A 15,461-nucleotide genomic window follows, 5' to 3' on the forward strand; every position below is an offset into this window, starting at 1 on the left:
TATTTATTAATTTTTATTTATTTTTGTAGTGATGGTGAGTCAAATTAAGATACAGCATCTGCTAGGCAAGCTCTCTACCACTGGCTGTTTTCTCAGCCATTGCAAATATGTTTTCTGGCACATAAACACGTAATATCACTATGTTTCCATGGGAAATTAACTTATCTATAATTATATAATGTTCTGCTCTTTTTCTAGTAAGTGTTTTGTTCCAAAGTCTACTTGGTGTGATATTAACAGAGTTATGTATGTTCTTCTTTTAGTTGATATTTAACAAGAGGAATGAAGCTAGATCCAAAGAACAGATACCCTGACTATGTTTCATTTGTTCTCAAAGTGGGTTAAGAACAGCAATTGAGGTCAGATGCCCTCAGTTGCAGGGTATTCCTAATAAATTCACCTTTAAAAGCACCCATTAGGAGCTTGAAGTGATTGAGAAATTTCACAACAGTCGGCAGACTGAATGCGTGGAGCTAGTGATTTAGGCTTGATTGAATATTTGTGAACAAATAGGAGCCTGTGCACCTGAAAGAATTACGGCATTTAAAACAAAATCAACATGACTGGAGAAAAAATAAATATCAATGCAATGATGCCTAATGATATTCTGCTTTACTCACAGATTGGTGCCTTGCCCGATGGCCATCAGATAGGCTTCATCCAACCACTGGTAGAAACAGATGCAGAGATCCACAGTCAAACACTAGGCTGAGCTCAGGAAATCCAGCTGAAGAGAGGAAGGAAAAATTGTAGGAGCTATAGGGGTCAAGAACATCAGAGGAAACCCACAGATTCAACTAACCTGGGCTCATTGGATCTCTCAGAGACTCGACCAACAGAGAGCCTAAATGGGACTGACCTAGGCCCTCTGCATAGATGTGACAGTTACATAGCTTGGTCTTCTTGTGGGATTCCTAACAGTGAGAGCAAGTCTGTCTCTGACTCTTATGCTGGCTTTTGGGACCCTGTTCCTCATACCGGGTTGCCTTGCCCAGCATTAATACATGGGGAGGTTCTTAGTCTTGTGCAACTTGATATGCCAGGTTTTGTTGATATTCCTCGAAGGTCTGACCTTTTCTGAATAGAGTGGATGGGGGGTGTGAAGGCAGACTGAAGACAGGAGGTAGGGGGAAGGGACTGGGAGGAGAGGAGCGAGGGAAACTGCAACCAGGATAAAAAAATAAATAAATAAATGAAACATAAAAAAAATCAAGTGACAGGAATTATTGATACTTTCAGGATACAAGTTCAGAAAGTTTAAACCCTAGACCTCAAGGTGATGCAGGCTAAGACAAGCAGTGTGGTTGTCTCTTTCCAAAAGGAGTCCATGAGAATGACGACAGGGATAATTATTGCAGAAAGGAAATTCAGGCCCTTTCTGAAGTTGGCAAAAGAGCAGAATTGTCATCACCTTTCTGGTGTTTTTCCACGAGCTTCTCACATCAGCTGACATTTCCCCTGGCAGCAAGCTCTGCTGTGTTCTTTCCCTGCTCATCATGCTGGGGTTCGATGTAACAAACTGTCAGTGCCGCTTCATCCTTCAGGACTCTTTCTATTCCCTTCTTTAGAGTCTCAGTGGTGACAGATTTTCTGTCTATCTTCCTATAGCCCCAGATTGTTTTAATTACTGCTTCTGTGTTTTCTTAGATGGTAAACTGTGAAAATGGCCCCTGGTTGTTTAAGTTTCCTAGTTTTTATTTTTTTTTAAATGAAACAAAACAAAAATACTTGATTGGACGCAAAGGCAATGTATACGACCTAGGGATCTATTGATTTGTTCATTTATTCAGCAGGAGGGTAATTTATCTGCTGTTTTCACCCTATTTTGACTGTGGGGATTTTAATTAATTCATTAATCAACTAATTAATTTTTAGTTTACGTTACTGATAGAGTGTCTGAAAGGAGGAGAAAGGTTTTTGTCTGTCACCTTTCTATTTATTTTCTAAGTTACATCCCTTTGCTGCACTATGTTATTTACACAGAATCAAGAAAGTGGAGATGAGAAGAGAAAGACACAGTGTGAGGTTCCTGAATGTGGACTCAGCAGTGAGGTGTGGGCCTACACTGGATATCGTGACATTTATGTTGAGCTCATGAGGAAAATACTCCATCAAACAGAGTGTCCCTACCTATAACCAAACAGCTTAACTGGTATGCATGTTTACACACGTGCCAGCACGTTACAGAGGGCTGTGTCTGCTGCAGCTCTTTCATTTGTAGAGAGTCTATTAGCTTCCATGTTTGTCATCCTTAGTCTTCAATGAGGTGGGAATGTAATCCATTGTAGTGTCTTGTCAGTGCTGGAGTTTTGCAAAGTAAATCTGAGTGGAAGGATGCACTGAATTAATGACATTACCAAAATGGGAAAAAGGGAAAAGGTGAGAGATAGATTTTTTTGGCATCTTAATGACAAAAGGCATATTCAGAGAAAGGGTCCATCCTCTAGAATAAAAGGACTTTTTAACTAGCAATATAAGTGAGGTTCACCCCAATATTGGATTTATTTCAGCAAATCCTACCAAGCTGTCACAAGCCATTCTGCTGTGTGGGAAAAAGTTTTTTACTGATAATATTAATAATAGTGATGAAAGTAGCTCGTTAGTAAGAGATTACTCTTCTCCTTGCCTCTGTTCACATCACATCATATATGTGTACAGAGACATATCTACACATATATGAACTCATCAATTCTCTAATTAATTCTCATAACAAGACCGTGTAGAAGATGTCTTTTCTTGCTTACATTACAGTTGAGAAAACAAAGAGGCAAAGTTAACCATGACAAGCTGGTTGTCCCAGAGACTGGTAAGTCTCAAAAATAAACCCAATTTTAGAAGTTTTAGGAATCTTTTTTCCCTGCATAAAGATGGAATTCTTTCTGCCTAGCTGCACATACCCTGCCACTTCTGCACAGGCAATCTAAATATGTCATTGCTTATGAGCTATTTGTACTAACGATCACACTTTGTTAGAATGACATATTTGACAATGTGCTAAATAGCCCTCCGCTAAGAATAGCCCTGTGGATGAATCAACTTGCAGGATGGAAGGCTTGTTCTGGTTAAATCAGTTCTAATCTTGACTTCCTTTTCTCCTTCTGCAGCTCTCTGCCAACTTTGGAAGCTCCTGTTTCTATCCTGGGTTGCTACCTCCTTTTCTGCCTTGAAGCTTGGTTACTCTTCCATTAAACAGCTAACAGCAGCTTCAGCACCAGGGACAGCGTGTTTTAATGAAGTGGTAATGGGACGGAGAGTCAGACAGGTCTTGATTAAAACAGAGTACTCTGATTAAAGATTACAGCCCGTTCCCGTGTCTTCATGCAATTCTGATTTTCCTTCTGGTTATGAAGCTTCTTCCCAGTCATAGATGACTGCAGTGTAGTTTGTATATGCTGCTCCTCCAAATAGCTTTTAATTAGACATTTAAATTAGACTGGTGCCAGTTCACTGAATTCAGAATTTTCATAATTCTCCAATCCAATTATTAGTTGTTTTAATTCACCAGTTCATGGCTTGTCATTTATTTTAATATTTCTTACTAATACATTAAAACTATAATCCCTAGATTTTTCTCACCATGAAAATAATTTATAAATGTCAGAAATAAAAAAATTCTAAAGAACCAAATTCAAAACAAATAAAATTAAGGAAAACTGGCTTAAGGCATGAACTCCATAATAAGAACTTAGGTGCCCTCTAGCCTGTTGAGGAGGAAGGATCAAAAACATTGTAATTTGAAGGAAAGCACACAGGCAAACCTCAGAGATTTCCTTTGTCCTTTGGTCAAGGTAAGAGTGTCATCTTACATCCTGATGAGATGTGCAGTTTTATGGACACGCCCCAGGCTCTGTACTGGTCAGAACAGTGTTTCAGTCACAGACTGGGTGAGTCTTCCCAGGAAAAGGGAGACAGGGCGATGAAGTGAGGTGAGGGGTTAAGCAGATGGAAGAACATTTCCTGAATGTGGTATTTCTGACATAGTTGTTGGGGCTTTCCCCCACTGAATGCTCTCGAAACTGTTACAAAGTATTACTATTATTGTCTGCGTTTATAAAGAAGAAATGAGGCAAATAGGATGGTAAGATTTGAATCCAAGATCTCTGTCTCCTGATTTTTACTCTCTACATTCACCAACTGTCATACAACATGGTAAGGTGGGGAAAATATCAAGTTGGTCTGAGATGTCAAGCCAAGTCTTTATAAATGGTTGCAGTTCTTGGATAATATTGTAGCCATTGTGAGTGTTTTGTGTTTCCATGCTGACCTCAATGACAGAGACAAAATGCTACAGTGAAGAGAAACTGAGGAATTGGCACATGCCTTTGAGGCATGAGTGGCTGAATTCAAGAGCCAAGAGTTGGGACCAATGTCCTCTTTTCATATACTGGAATAAGAAGAAAAGACAATATACTCACAAATCTCCATGACAGGGCTCTATTCTATCCTTCACTCCTAGTTGCCAATTTTGTCACACAATGATGGGAAAGAAGTCAAGAGCTAAATCCTGAAGCAATCTGTCACCCATCAATTCAGAGACCCCACTCACTTTTGTTATACTCTGGACCTTGATTTGAGGTGCATAGAATTAGGAATTAGGAGTTGGAGAGAATCAAAGAGACCAATCAGGGTGCTTCAGTAGAGTAAAGGACCTTTCCCCCTTATGCTTCAGTGCCCAACAGTGGCTCTACCATCTATCTTGAGATGCGATTGCTCATCTTCTTTGCATTTGCTCAACCACATATGATGGGTGAAAATATCTCCATAGGAAGATGCAATTTTCACCGTAGATATACAGAAAACAGCTACAACAAACAACCACTTGGCTCTTTATGATGCTTCATACTCTGCCTCGAAGAATTCAGTATTTAAGAGTGAACACAAAGTTTGTCTATAATCGAATGTAAGACTGATGCCTGAAGATCACACGTAGGGGCAAATGGCATGTATCCACTAGTAACAGTTGCCAAGGTCTTTTAAAAACCATTTTTAAAACATAGCACAGAAGGTTTTAGGAATTACAGCATTTTCAAACAAAGTGTGTTTTCATATTTAATTTTTTTCATCTCCCCTACTCCAAGATACCCCTAACTACCAGTCTCTTTTCTTTTGCAGCCTTTGCCCATCATATCCTTCCTCATCACCTATGTATTTATCTTCCCTTTATTTCCTTTATAATATTTTATCCACATTTACATGTATTCATATATATATATATTCATATATATGGCTTGGAACTCTCTATGACAAAGTATGACAAAGGACGTGTGGCGTTTGTCTGAGTTTTGGTTATTTCACTTATTCTTTCCAAGTCCATTTTTATTCAAACTTCACTTCTCTTTAAAAGTAGTTTAAATATAAGGATTTGAATTATGTACAAAATAGAGGTTTGGAGTGGTAGTTAGTGAAATGTCATGTGTAGTCTTAGTGAAAGAAGAGCTTCAGATGTGTAGTGGGAAAGCTGAATGGTGTCATGGTCCATCTGTCTCCTTTACATGGTTTTAATTATTGAAGAAAGGAGGCTACCAATGATGCAAACTTAGTCAATTAGGTGATCTCCCCCAGGATCCAAGGACGCACACAATAAGTACAGCACGAACCCGATGGGAGACATATACTGGACACATGATAAAGGCAGTGTTCTGACTAGAGTTTTATGTACAGGAGAGTATAGCCATTCCTCTTGTTTTCTACTCTGTCCTTATTTTAGCTTCTGCCACCTGGATTCTAACCAACCACTAATACTTTGGGTCTCAAATATTTTTCTGACATAGTCTCTATTATTTAAAGTAAACAGAATCAATGTTTAGTACTGGTATTACATAATGCTAAGTCACTAATTCTGATATTGTCCCCAGTAGTGATTTAATTGTGGAAACAGACACAGTCACATAGTAGTCCTTTGGGGTGTTGTTACCAATGCCACACAAGGAAAGCATGTTCTTGATTTCAGAGTTCCCCCTACAGCTTCATATTGCACAGGTATTTGTGACAATAGCCACCTTGACTTTTATTTGTACTAAAGGGCGTCAATAAGACTTTGAAAGGCATGGAGATCTTTAAATTTCCTATGGTGTGAGATAAGGTTCTTTCTCATTACTCTAAGAATAGCTCAGCTTCCAAAGCCATTCAGAAATCTCCAGAGGGAGAGGTGGCTAGCAGGGCTTGCAATAAACTCTTATTAACACTATCAAATATAATCTGTTTTTGTCTTGACCTCACTTTAGATTCTCAGCAGGTATAATGGACAGATTTGTAGGGTTTCTTTTTCCCTTTTAAAAGACTAGATAAATGTACCCGTCCCTCATCAGATTATAAATGTCCAATGTAAATGGAAAGTTCATTGCATTCCTTGATAACAGACGTAATCTCCCCAATGGATGCCCCTCTGTCAGAAGACATATGAGATAGTCCCAGAGATTGTTTTCAGTTAGGATTGGTTCAGAATAAGTTTAATTTTCCAGTCTGTGCACTTTAACCTCTCTCTGGTTAATGCAATAAAAAAAAAAATGTATCCACTTTCAATGTAGAAAAGAAGTGTGCTTTCTCCTTCTTCCAGCTACACTTGACTGTGTTGGCCCTCTACAGCTTGTTGTGATTGGCTCTGGTGTGCACATCTTCCAATTAGATTGTGACCTCTTTTGGTAGGTGATTGGTTAGGAATCATGAGGGAAAGAATCAGAGACAATCAGGGACACTGCTAGTAGAGCAATGGCTACAATGATGAGACCAGACTGAAAGTATAAATAAAATAACATCAAAATAGAGGCCACTGGCTGTATTTGGCAGCTTATACATTTCTGTGTATTTTCATTCTTGACATCTCAGGCTCTCTGGCACATGGGAAAATCAAGGCACACACAGTATCATGAAGTCTGACTCAAGTCACACAGCTGAACAGTAGCAGTGGTGGCTTTGGGACAGTTGCTCCAGGGCTTATTCCTTTTCAAGGAGGGAAATGGGGGCCTAGAAAGAAGGTGGGATTTCAAACTGTAACACCAAAGCCAAGGTTCCAGTTTTGTTCCTTCCTTGCTTCTTATGATGAAAAAATCCATGACATATTTTTTTTTCCATTTGTAAAATACTAGTAATAGCTCCTCTGGTTTGAGATGAGGTAATTTACTTGAAATAATTTTATTGTATTTTAGCAATTAGTAAATACCGTGGTGCAGTTTGTCTGTTGTTGGACTTTACAGTGAAATCCCATCGTGAATCTGAAGTTAAAATGTCTAGTTCTTTTTTTTTTTTTAAATTTAGGAATAGGGCTTCCAAATCCATGTGAATTGTTTTAATTGCATAGTATCCATTTTATTCTTTTAAAGTTTTTTTAATTGAAAAAAGATTCTTTTCTCATCCCAATCACAGTTTCTCTATTCTCCACTCTTTCTAGCCTCCCACCTTCCATTTCCCTCAGATCCTCTCCCCTTTAATTTCCTCTTTAGAAAAGAACAGGTCTCCAAGAGAAGATAGCCAGACAGGACAAATAAGATATAATAAGACAAAACAAAAGCCCTCATATCAAGGCTAGACAAGGAATCCAATAGGAAGAAAGAGTCCCAATAGCAGGCAAAAAGCCAGAGACACACCTTCCCTCAAATTACCAAGTTAACAGCCATAATATATACACGGCAGACCTGGTACAGACCCGTTCAGGCCCCATGTTTACTTGCTCAGTCTCTGTGGACCCTTGTAAGCCCTGTTGAGTTTATTGGGGGCCCATGTTCTCCTGGTATTCCCTATTCCCTCTGACTCTTGCAGTCTTTGCTACCCCTCTTCCGCAGGGTTCCCAATCTCCAAGGGGAGGGACCCGGAGGAGAATTGCTATTCACCTATCCAAGGATATGTATACTAGTACTTTATAAATTATTAGAGTTGGAAAATTTTAGGTTTAATATTTTTACATTTTCAGATAAATAAGAATGGTGAAGTATTTGCTATATTCAGAGAGATTTCTAGTTTACTAAAAATTGGTTTCTAAATCTCCATCTATTGGTTTGAAAAATGACAGAGGATGTACTTTATGAACATATATATATATATATATATATATATATATATATATATACGCTATGTGAAGCTACTACAGGTAATTTGAGATGGCAGTAATAGTCACTGGATATAACTATAGTTGCTTCCAAAAGTGCAACCAATTCTACTATTCTACAGAGTTTCATATAAAATGTAAATCATTGAAATCAGTTTGTGAAACACTGTACAACCCCCAGAGGTGTTAATTATGACTTCATTTGACACAGTACTCAAATGTCTGACAAGCCTGTGAAGGAGGCAAGCAACTGCATTAATCACTTGGAAAATGACACAGCTCTTCATTAACTAGCATGCAACAAATACATAAAACAGAAAATAAGAGAGGAATAATAAACACTAAATGAATTCCATGGATAATAGTGCTGAGGATGTAGGACAAGGGAAATTCTGTAATGTGATGCTGAGATGTGAAATGGTCTGGCCACTTTGAAAACTGGTAGTTTACAAAAGTTAAGGGTGTGAATACTTTATGATCTAATAAATTCTCTCCTAAGCTATCTCCAGTCAAATATATACACATAAAAAGACATCTATAGAAATTTATATCATGATTTCCATAGAGCTTTCCTCTGGAGATATATTAAATCATCTTTATTCAAAAAAGTGATAATGTTGGACTGTGGTGGTATACTCCTTTAAGCCCAGCACACAGGAGGCAGAGACAGGCAGATCTCTGTGAGTTCGAGGCCAACCTCATCTACAAGAGCTAGTTCTAGGACAGCTAGCGCTGTTATACAGTGAAACTCTGTCTTAAATACCAAAAACCAAGATAATGAATGGCAATATATTTATACAATGGAACAAATCTAGAAATGAGTAAACGCAAATTAGTACTACAAGCAGAGGTATAAATACATCTCAAAACCTTATATTCAATAAATGGATTCAGGCAAAGGAATAAACTACATATGATTTCATTCAAACAAAAATTAAAAATGAATTTATTATGTTAGAAGTCAAAATAGAGGTTTTCTTTCTTTCTTTCTTTCTTTCTTTCTTATTATTTTTGGTGAGATGAGAAGGAAGAATCAAGGATACAGTGGCTGGTTGTCTTCCACAATCTTTTATTGACTCTGTAACTAAGTTCAGTTTGTAAAAAATAGTCACATCATATGTTTATGACCTGTGTAATTTTAGAGTTGTAGATACGTTCAACAAATTGTAACTTTCAGTCAAGTGCCAGGGCTAGAAATGTTTAGGAAAATAACAGTCAACCGTACACAGGTTATGATGAAAATATTTTTCATCATTTACAAATTATTTCCACTTAGTCTAACACCTGCCGCACATCTGCACTCCCCAAGGGACACAGTAGGTTAAACAACCAAGACGTCAAAATGAATCATAGCAGTAGGAGATTAAATGGGATACATAAGTCAGGAAGGGAAAAGGAGGGAAAGATAAGCTTTCTATTGACACACAAATAAGTAGGTGAGTTGATAGGGGGAGTAAGGAAAGTGAAAATTATTTTAGGCGGGCAAGGAAGGCAGATCACGCAGTGGAGCTTATCATGTGGTGAGTGGACTGATGCACTACTAAAGTGAACAATGGCTTAGACCAATGTAACGGACAAGGATGAGAAGCTGGGGAGTTGTCTGTTTCTAGTAAAACACATTGCTATCAATAGCTGTCTCTGCTAGCACTCTGTAAAACTGTCTCATGCACTTCTTTTTAAAAGTCCGAGCAAGAAAACTAGAAAGAGAGACGGGGGAGGGAAAAAGGAGCTGAGAAGAAATGGGAGGAGAGGATAGATACATCTCAAAATGATTTTACCACTGCTAGAACGAGTGTGGAGAGTTAGCTTTATGGCAAGAAAAATGCTTTAGGTAAAAGCAATGCATCTCTAGGCATCGGCATTTAACACTCAAGCAAGGCCTGAGGCGGGTGGCAGGTCCCATTTATGCATGGTACCTTAGATTTGGAGAGTTCCACATCCTAACATATAATCTTAGTCATTTAAGGCAGAACCCAGCTTTGAGCAGTCTACTGTCTAGCTAAACTTTCAGGCTTTCCATGAAAACAAATAGCATCTGTGGAAATAGCTCCGATTCTACTGCTTTATGTTGTTTATAAAACACATACAAGCAGGCAATAACAATTCATGAAAAAGTCCACGGATGTAAAAGATAACAGGGAGTGAGTATATGGGAGGGTTTGGAGTGAAGAAAGGGAAAAACATATGCTGTCATAATTGTAATATAATCTCAAAATAAAGCTAAAAATATGTGAACAGAAGGATGAAATACTTACAGAGGCCTTCTATAAGGGCTGGGTTCAGACCATAAAGGGTGTACCGAGTGCTAAAGACCAGACCAGACTAATGTGTGCACTGTGCACATTTCAATGTTTCTGGTCCTAACAGAGTGGAAGGCCTCCATTACAGGCCCTTTTATGAATCCAGCTCATACTAACATAATAATTTCTTATACACTCATGTTACCACCTTTCTGAAGAAAAACCATACCTTTAAAGAGGCTAACATGATACAATCCCCAGCACGTGTCAGTACCCAGGGAATGCTAATAGTGTAGCCAGTGCAGTGAGTAGAAGAGGTGGCTTAGGATAAATACTACTTGACTTAGAGCGGATATATATTAATGTATGTTTTTATTCCTTGTATAGTTTTTGTGAATGGAATGCTACAGGGAATAGAGTTTGTTCTGTGTTCTTTTCTTTTTTTTTAAACCTTATTTAACTTTATTTCATGTGCATTGGTATAACGATGTCAGATTCTCTGGAATTGGAGTTAACAGATAGCTGCTAGCTGCCATGTGGGTGCTGGGAATTGAACCCGGGTCCTCTGGAGGATCAGTCAGTGTTCTTAACCATTGAGCCATTTCACCAGCCTCTGTGTTCTTTTCTTTAATGTGATGTTTAAATAATTGGTTTCTATTGTGGCAGTTAGTGATGATGCATCCTCCTTGGACAACCCATCGATTCATCTTTCTGGTTATAAGCGTCTAGCCTTCTCATTTGATGATATTATGAACGGTGTTTTTGTGACTATCCTAGACATGTTTCGTATCTGTTACCTAGAATCTTACATCTGTGAATCTTGTTCCCTACAGCTTCAGCACAAAGCTGACACATATTGCTAGTCAAGCACGTACTTGAAATTCCTTCGTTAACTTCAGAAGGCATGTTGACACTCTCCAACTACTAAAGATGTCAAGGTAACTATACATTTATAACAGCCTCGCTCTGATTGCTTCACCTAGAGTCCCAGCCTTCTCTGCTAGTTTCATTTTCATCAAAGAATATAACATATCTGCCTTGTTTGTGAAAGCATACTTGAAGATTTTTAATTGTAATTCTCCATGACAGATTAATCTTCCCGCATGCCCTATGATTTACAATCAAGTAGAAAAATTAAATTGCAGAAACAATTGCCTGTATGTAGGTGAAGGAGAAATTATTTTTCTCTTTATGGCTTTTCAGTATTCAATTTATATTACAATGCAATTAAAATAATTCTTAGGCTTTTTGTTTGTTTCTATATTATTTTATATGTATGAATGTTTTGCTCGCATGTGTGTCTGTACACTATGTGTGTCCCTGGTGCCCATGAAGGTCAGGTAAGGGTGTTGGATAACCTGGAAATAAAGCTATGGGTGACTGTAAGCAGACATGTGGGTGCTGGAAATCAAATCAGGGTATTCTCCAAGAACAAAAAGCATTTTTAACCACCGAGACATCTGCCCAGGCCCTATTCTTACATTCTTAAAGGAGAATAAAAACTATATGAATAAGAGGAGACCTACTTAATTATATTTAGTGGTAACACACTTAAAATGTGATATGAAAAGAAACTTGATTGCAAAATATAAAAAAATCTAATTTCTTATTTAAAGAATAAAGTTTTTTTAGCTACTCCTGAACACTGAAGAATTTCTCCCTTAATTTTAAGAGTTGAGGAGTACAATTAGTGTCAAATCACTTTTCTTTTTTGTTAAACAAGCTATGGTAAAACCAAACACACAAACCATCAAACAACAAAGAGAACAATAGGAAAGAAGAGAATTTTAGACAGTTACTTGAAATGAAAAGTTAGTAAAAGCTGGAAATTAAATTTTACTAAAATGCTACATGGTTAACATGTGCCATGGCAGATTTTGACATGGAAGTATCAGATTCCTACCTGGAGAAATTTTAGAATTTTTAAAGTATTAGATACACACATATAACACGGACACACACATTCATAGACATGAGCTCATTCAAGCACACATACACGTACTTGTGAGCACACACAATTTTTTTCCTTTATAAGAGTTGCTATGGTCATGTGTCTCTTCACAACAATAAAAACTCTAAGAGAGGTACCATGGTATCAGGAGAAGAAAGATGAGGGCTCTCATCTTAAACTACAAGCACAGAGCATAGGAAGCATCTGGAAATGGATGGCCTGAGTCTTTAAACTCCCAACGCCCTCCTCCAGTAATATACCTCCTTCAATAAGACCACACCCCCCTAAATCTTTCCCAATCATGCCACCAACTGCAGACTAAGAGTTCCAATACATGATCTTATGGGGGGCATTATATTTCAAACCCAGACAGTTCTCATTATTTCAAGCAGTTTTATTTGCTTTATAAAGTCACTACTACCCGAGAATTAGCAAATATTGAACCATGTCTCCTAGAGGACGAGAGGGAGAGATTCCTGTGTGCACTGCTGCAACATTTTGACCAGAGTGCTGTCTGTGTTAATTGGGTTCATTTAGCAGTATGCTTATGAAAAAGCTGGTCCTGTCACAGATGATGCCTGATTTCATATAAACCTCTACTGTATTGCATTTATCAAATTCTTTAAAAACCTTTGTGTGCAATGTCTTGAACCTGCAGAAGCTCCAATATGTTTTTTATCATCTTTTGAAATATGAAAATCAGCTAGCACTAGGTGGGAAGGATTTGACATCTTTCCTGGTTCTGGAAAATAGGACAATAAATTTTTTTCTGTTTTCAATTTTAGACTAATGCTTTCTACAATGTGTTTTCTAATTAGTGGCTATCTTATAAACATATAAATGTCTATTTGTCACTATCTTTCCGTGTTTCTTCACATGCTATGCTTATTCCTTCAGTGCTTTCTGGAACAGTTTCACATAGGAAGTGGAAATCTCCATCTTCTTTTGAATGTACCATCCTGTTGAGTTATTATTAAATTTACAGCATTATAACCTGTGACTGAATAACGCTCATCCAACACACACATTTTTACCATAAGACATAGTTAGCCTTCCTGGACTTGGAGACACTAAACAGTGCTTTGGCCCCATGCTGAAGGCCATCATAAAGCAAAAGAATCAGCAAAGTATAATAATGAGAAAAATGTGGCTCCAAAAAGAGTTCCAGGAAAACAGCTGCTTACATGGCGCATGAAACAAGAAGACAAAGTACTGCCATGCTTCATTTCAGCTTGAAATCTTCAATTTACACAGTTCCAGAATGTCATTACTTTCGATATCCCTGTGAATGACTGTGAGAGTTCCACGAGTTTGCGGTTATTGACTGGTTTCAGTGAGTAGATAGCGTTTGAATACAGGAACCATGAATAATGAGGCTCAAGTGTATGTTTGCTTTACTTGGTTCTTAATATATCAGTTTTGGGTAATCCAAATAGAATTTGTTTTGCGTTCTCATGTGCTCACAGGGAAACTTCTTTGGAAAGCTTATTGGTACTGGAAGATACCTTTTCTCTTAGCTCTATGTTGGTATAACTCATGATGAGAAGCCAAGGACAATGTCACGGGGTTTTGAACCTACGTAACGTGCTGGCTTTCTGGGAGCCTAGCCAGTTTGGATGTTCACCTTCCTAGAAATGGACAGAGGGGGGAGGACCTAGGACTTACCACAGGGCAGGGAACCCTGACTGCTCTTTAGACTAGAGAGGGAGGGGGAGAGGAGTGTGGGGAGGGGGAGACGGGTGGGAGGAGGGGGAGAAGGGTGGGAGAAGGGGGAGGGAAATGGGAGGCTGGGAGAAAAAAAATAAAAGAATATAAAATAAAATAAAAAAATAAAATATGTATTTATTTTATCTTTTGAGATTATAATGAAGTCATGTCATCCCATTCTTTCCTTCTCACAAACCACCACATAGAGTTCTCCTTGCTCATTTTCAAATTTATAGCCTCTTTTCTTCACAAATCATTGGTAGATGTCTTTTTGTTCTAATCCTTAAGTGCTATATTTTAAGTAAAAGCTTTGGAATATGTCAAGAATTTTTTGTTTTAAATCTTATTCCTAGTATATATTTTTTTAGGCATGCCATCCTTGGCAAACTACCCAACCTCAAGGGAATTTAATCTCTTAGCTCAATATATATAGCAATACTTTTTTTTCTATCAACACTTGAAGAATTATAAATGAAAAATATTCACCTGCTATTTACTGAATAATAATTTTTTATCTAGATTGTTAAATGTTTTATTAGGATTCATATAATTTACAGGGTTAAAAATGTGGGTCCAGGAGCCACTTACCTGCTCCTACAAGTTTTCAGGGTGAAGTTGTAAATGTAAGGTTGTGGTGAAGTGTCTTCCAGCATGAGTCTCTGAGTAGTCACGTGGAGCAGAACATTAACTGACACATTCCGTGACGAGGGAGTAAAGAAAACCATGCTGTGCTCGGGCAATCTCAAAGCTTAATTGTGTGATGGCAGTAGTGTATCATAGAACAGATTAGAAGATTCTGGAATTAATCAACTTCTGTTCAAGACGAGAGCCCACAAGTCTGTGACATTCTCTGGGAGAAAATGACTGCAGCAGTTCTATAACTAGGAAAACGGAGGATAAACATCTAGAACTTAGAGAAGAATACGGTATTCTCTGTACAGATCAATGGAAGGGCAAGGTTTGTGCCAAACAGGTGTTGTTATAAGAATGGAAAAAGACTCACGGAGTAATTTAATTTGTAGTAACATTTAACAATTGGATAAGGGTAAATGGAAACGATAGTATGCTTGGAGAATGTTCCAGATACAGAACCGTGGGCGTGAGATTTCACAGAATTTAATGAATGATTCAATAATCTAAATATATGTGGAAATGTTGCAGTCCTCCACTGCTGTTGACTGCGATGGTCTGATCGAGTTCATTTATTGACAGTGTTGTATTGGTTACCCTGGTATGATCTCCCCCAAACACATGGTTATGCATTCCTCTGGTCTGCCTGGTTATCCACAGCATGTGCATAGTTTCAAACCAGGTTCCTCTTCATGGAGCGCTGGGAATTTACTCTTCCATTGGTAAAGAGACTGGCTTGCTTCTGTGGCAGCAGGAGAATTTGGGAGAAGATGGCAAGGTGTGGTCAAAGAGGAAAGGTCTCAGGAGCTGCAGGAGACTAGGTTTTCTTCCCAATTTTCACTGGGCCTCCAGGGGTCAGTCTCGCTTCTGTTTCCTAACTGCTTCGATGGGG

The 15,461-nt window shown here is 38.1% G+C and overlaps 1 long non-coding RNA gene across 1 annotated transcript in view; it reads right to left on the reverse strand.

The window, feature by feature from the left end:
* Positions 1–633: 633 nt before the first annotated feature.
* The window catches only part of LOC121460468, a 366,412-nt gene continuing 351,584 nt past the window's right edge, over positions 634–15,461 (reverse strand). The window contains exon 8 of the long non-coding RNA XR_005976056.1: positions 634–727. This is a non-coding gene — a long non-coding RNA (uncharacterized LOC121460468). The remainder of the gene's footprint in view (positions 728–15,461) is intronic.

This window comes from Microtus oregoni, unplaced genomic scaffold (assembly GCF_018167655.1).
Source record: "Microtus oregoni isolate MIOR12 unplaced genomic scaffold, Mior012 000020F_ref0000438, whole genome shotgun sequence".
NCBI lineage: Eukaryota > Metazoa > Chordata > Mammalia > Rodentia > Cricetidae > Microtus > Microtus oregoni.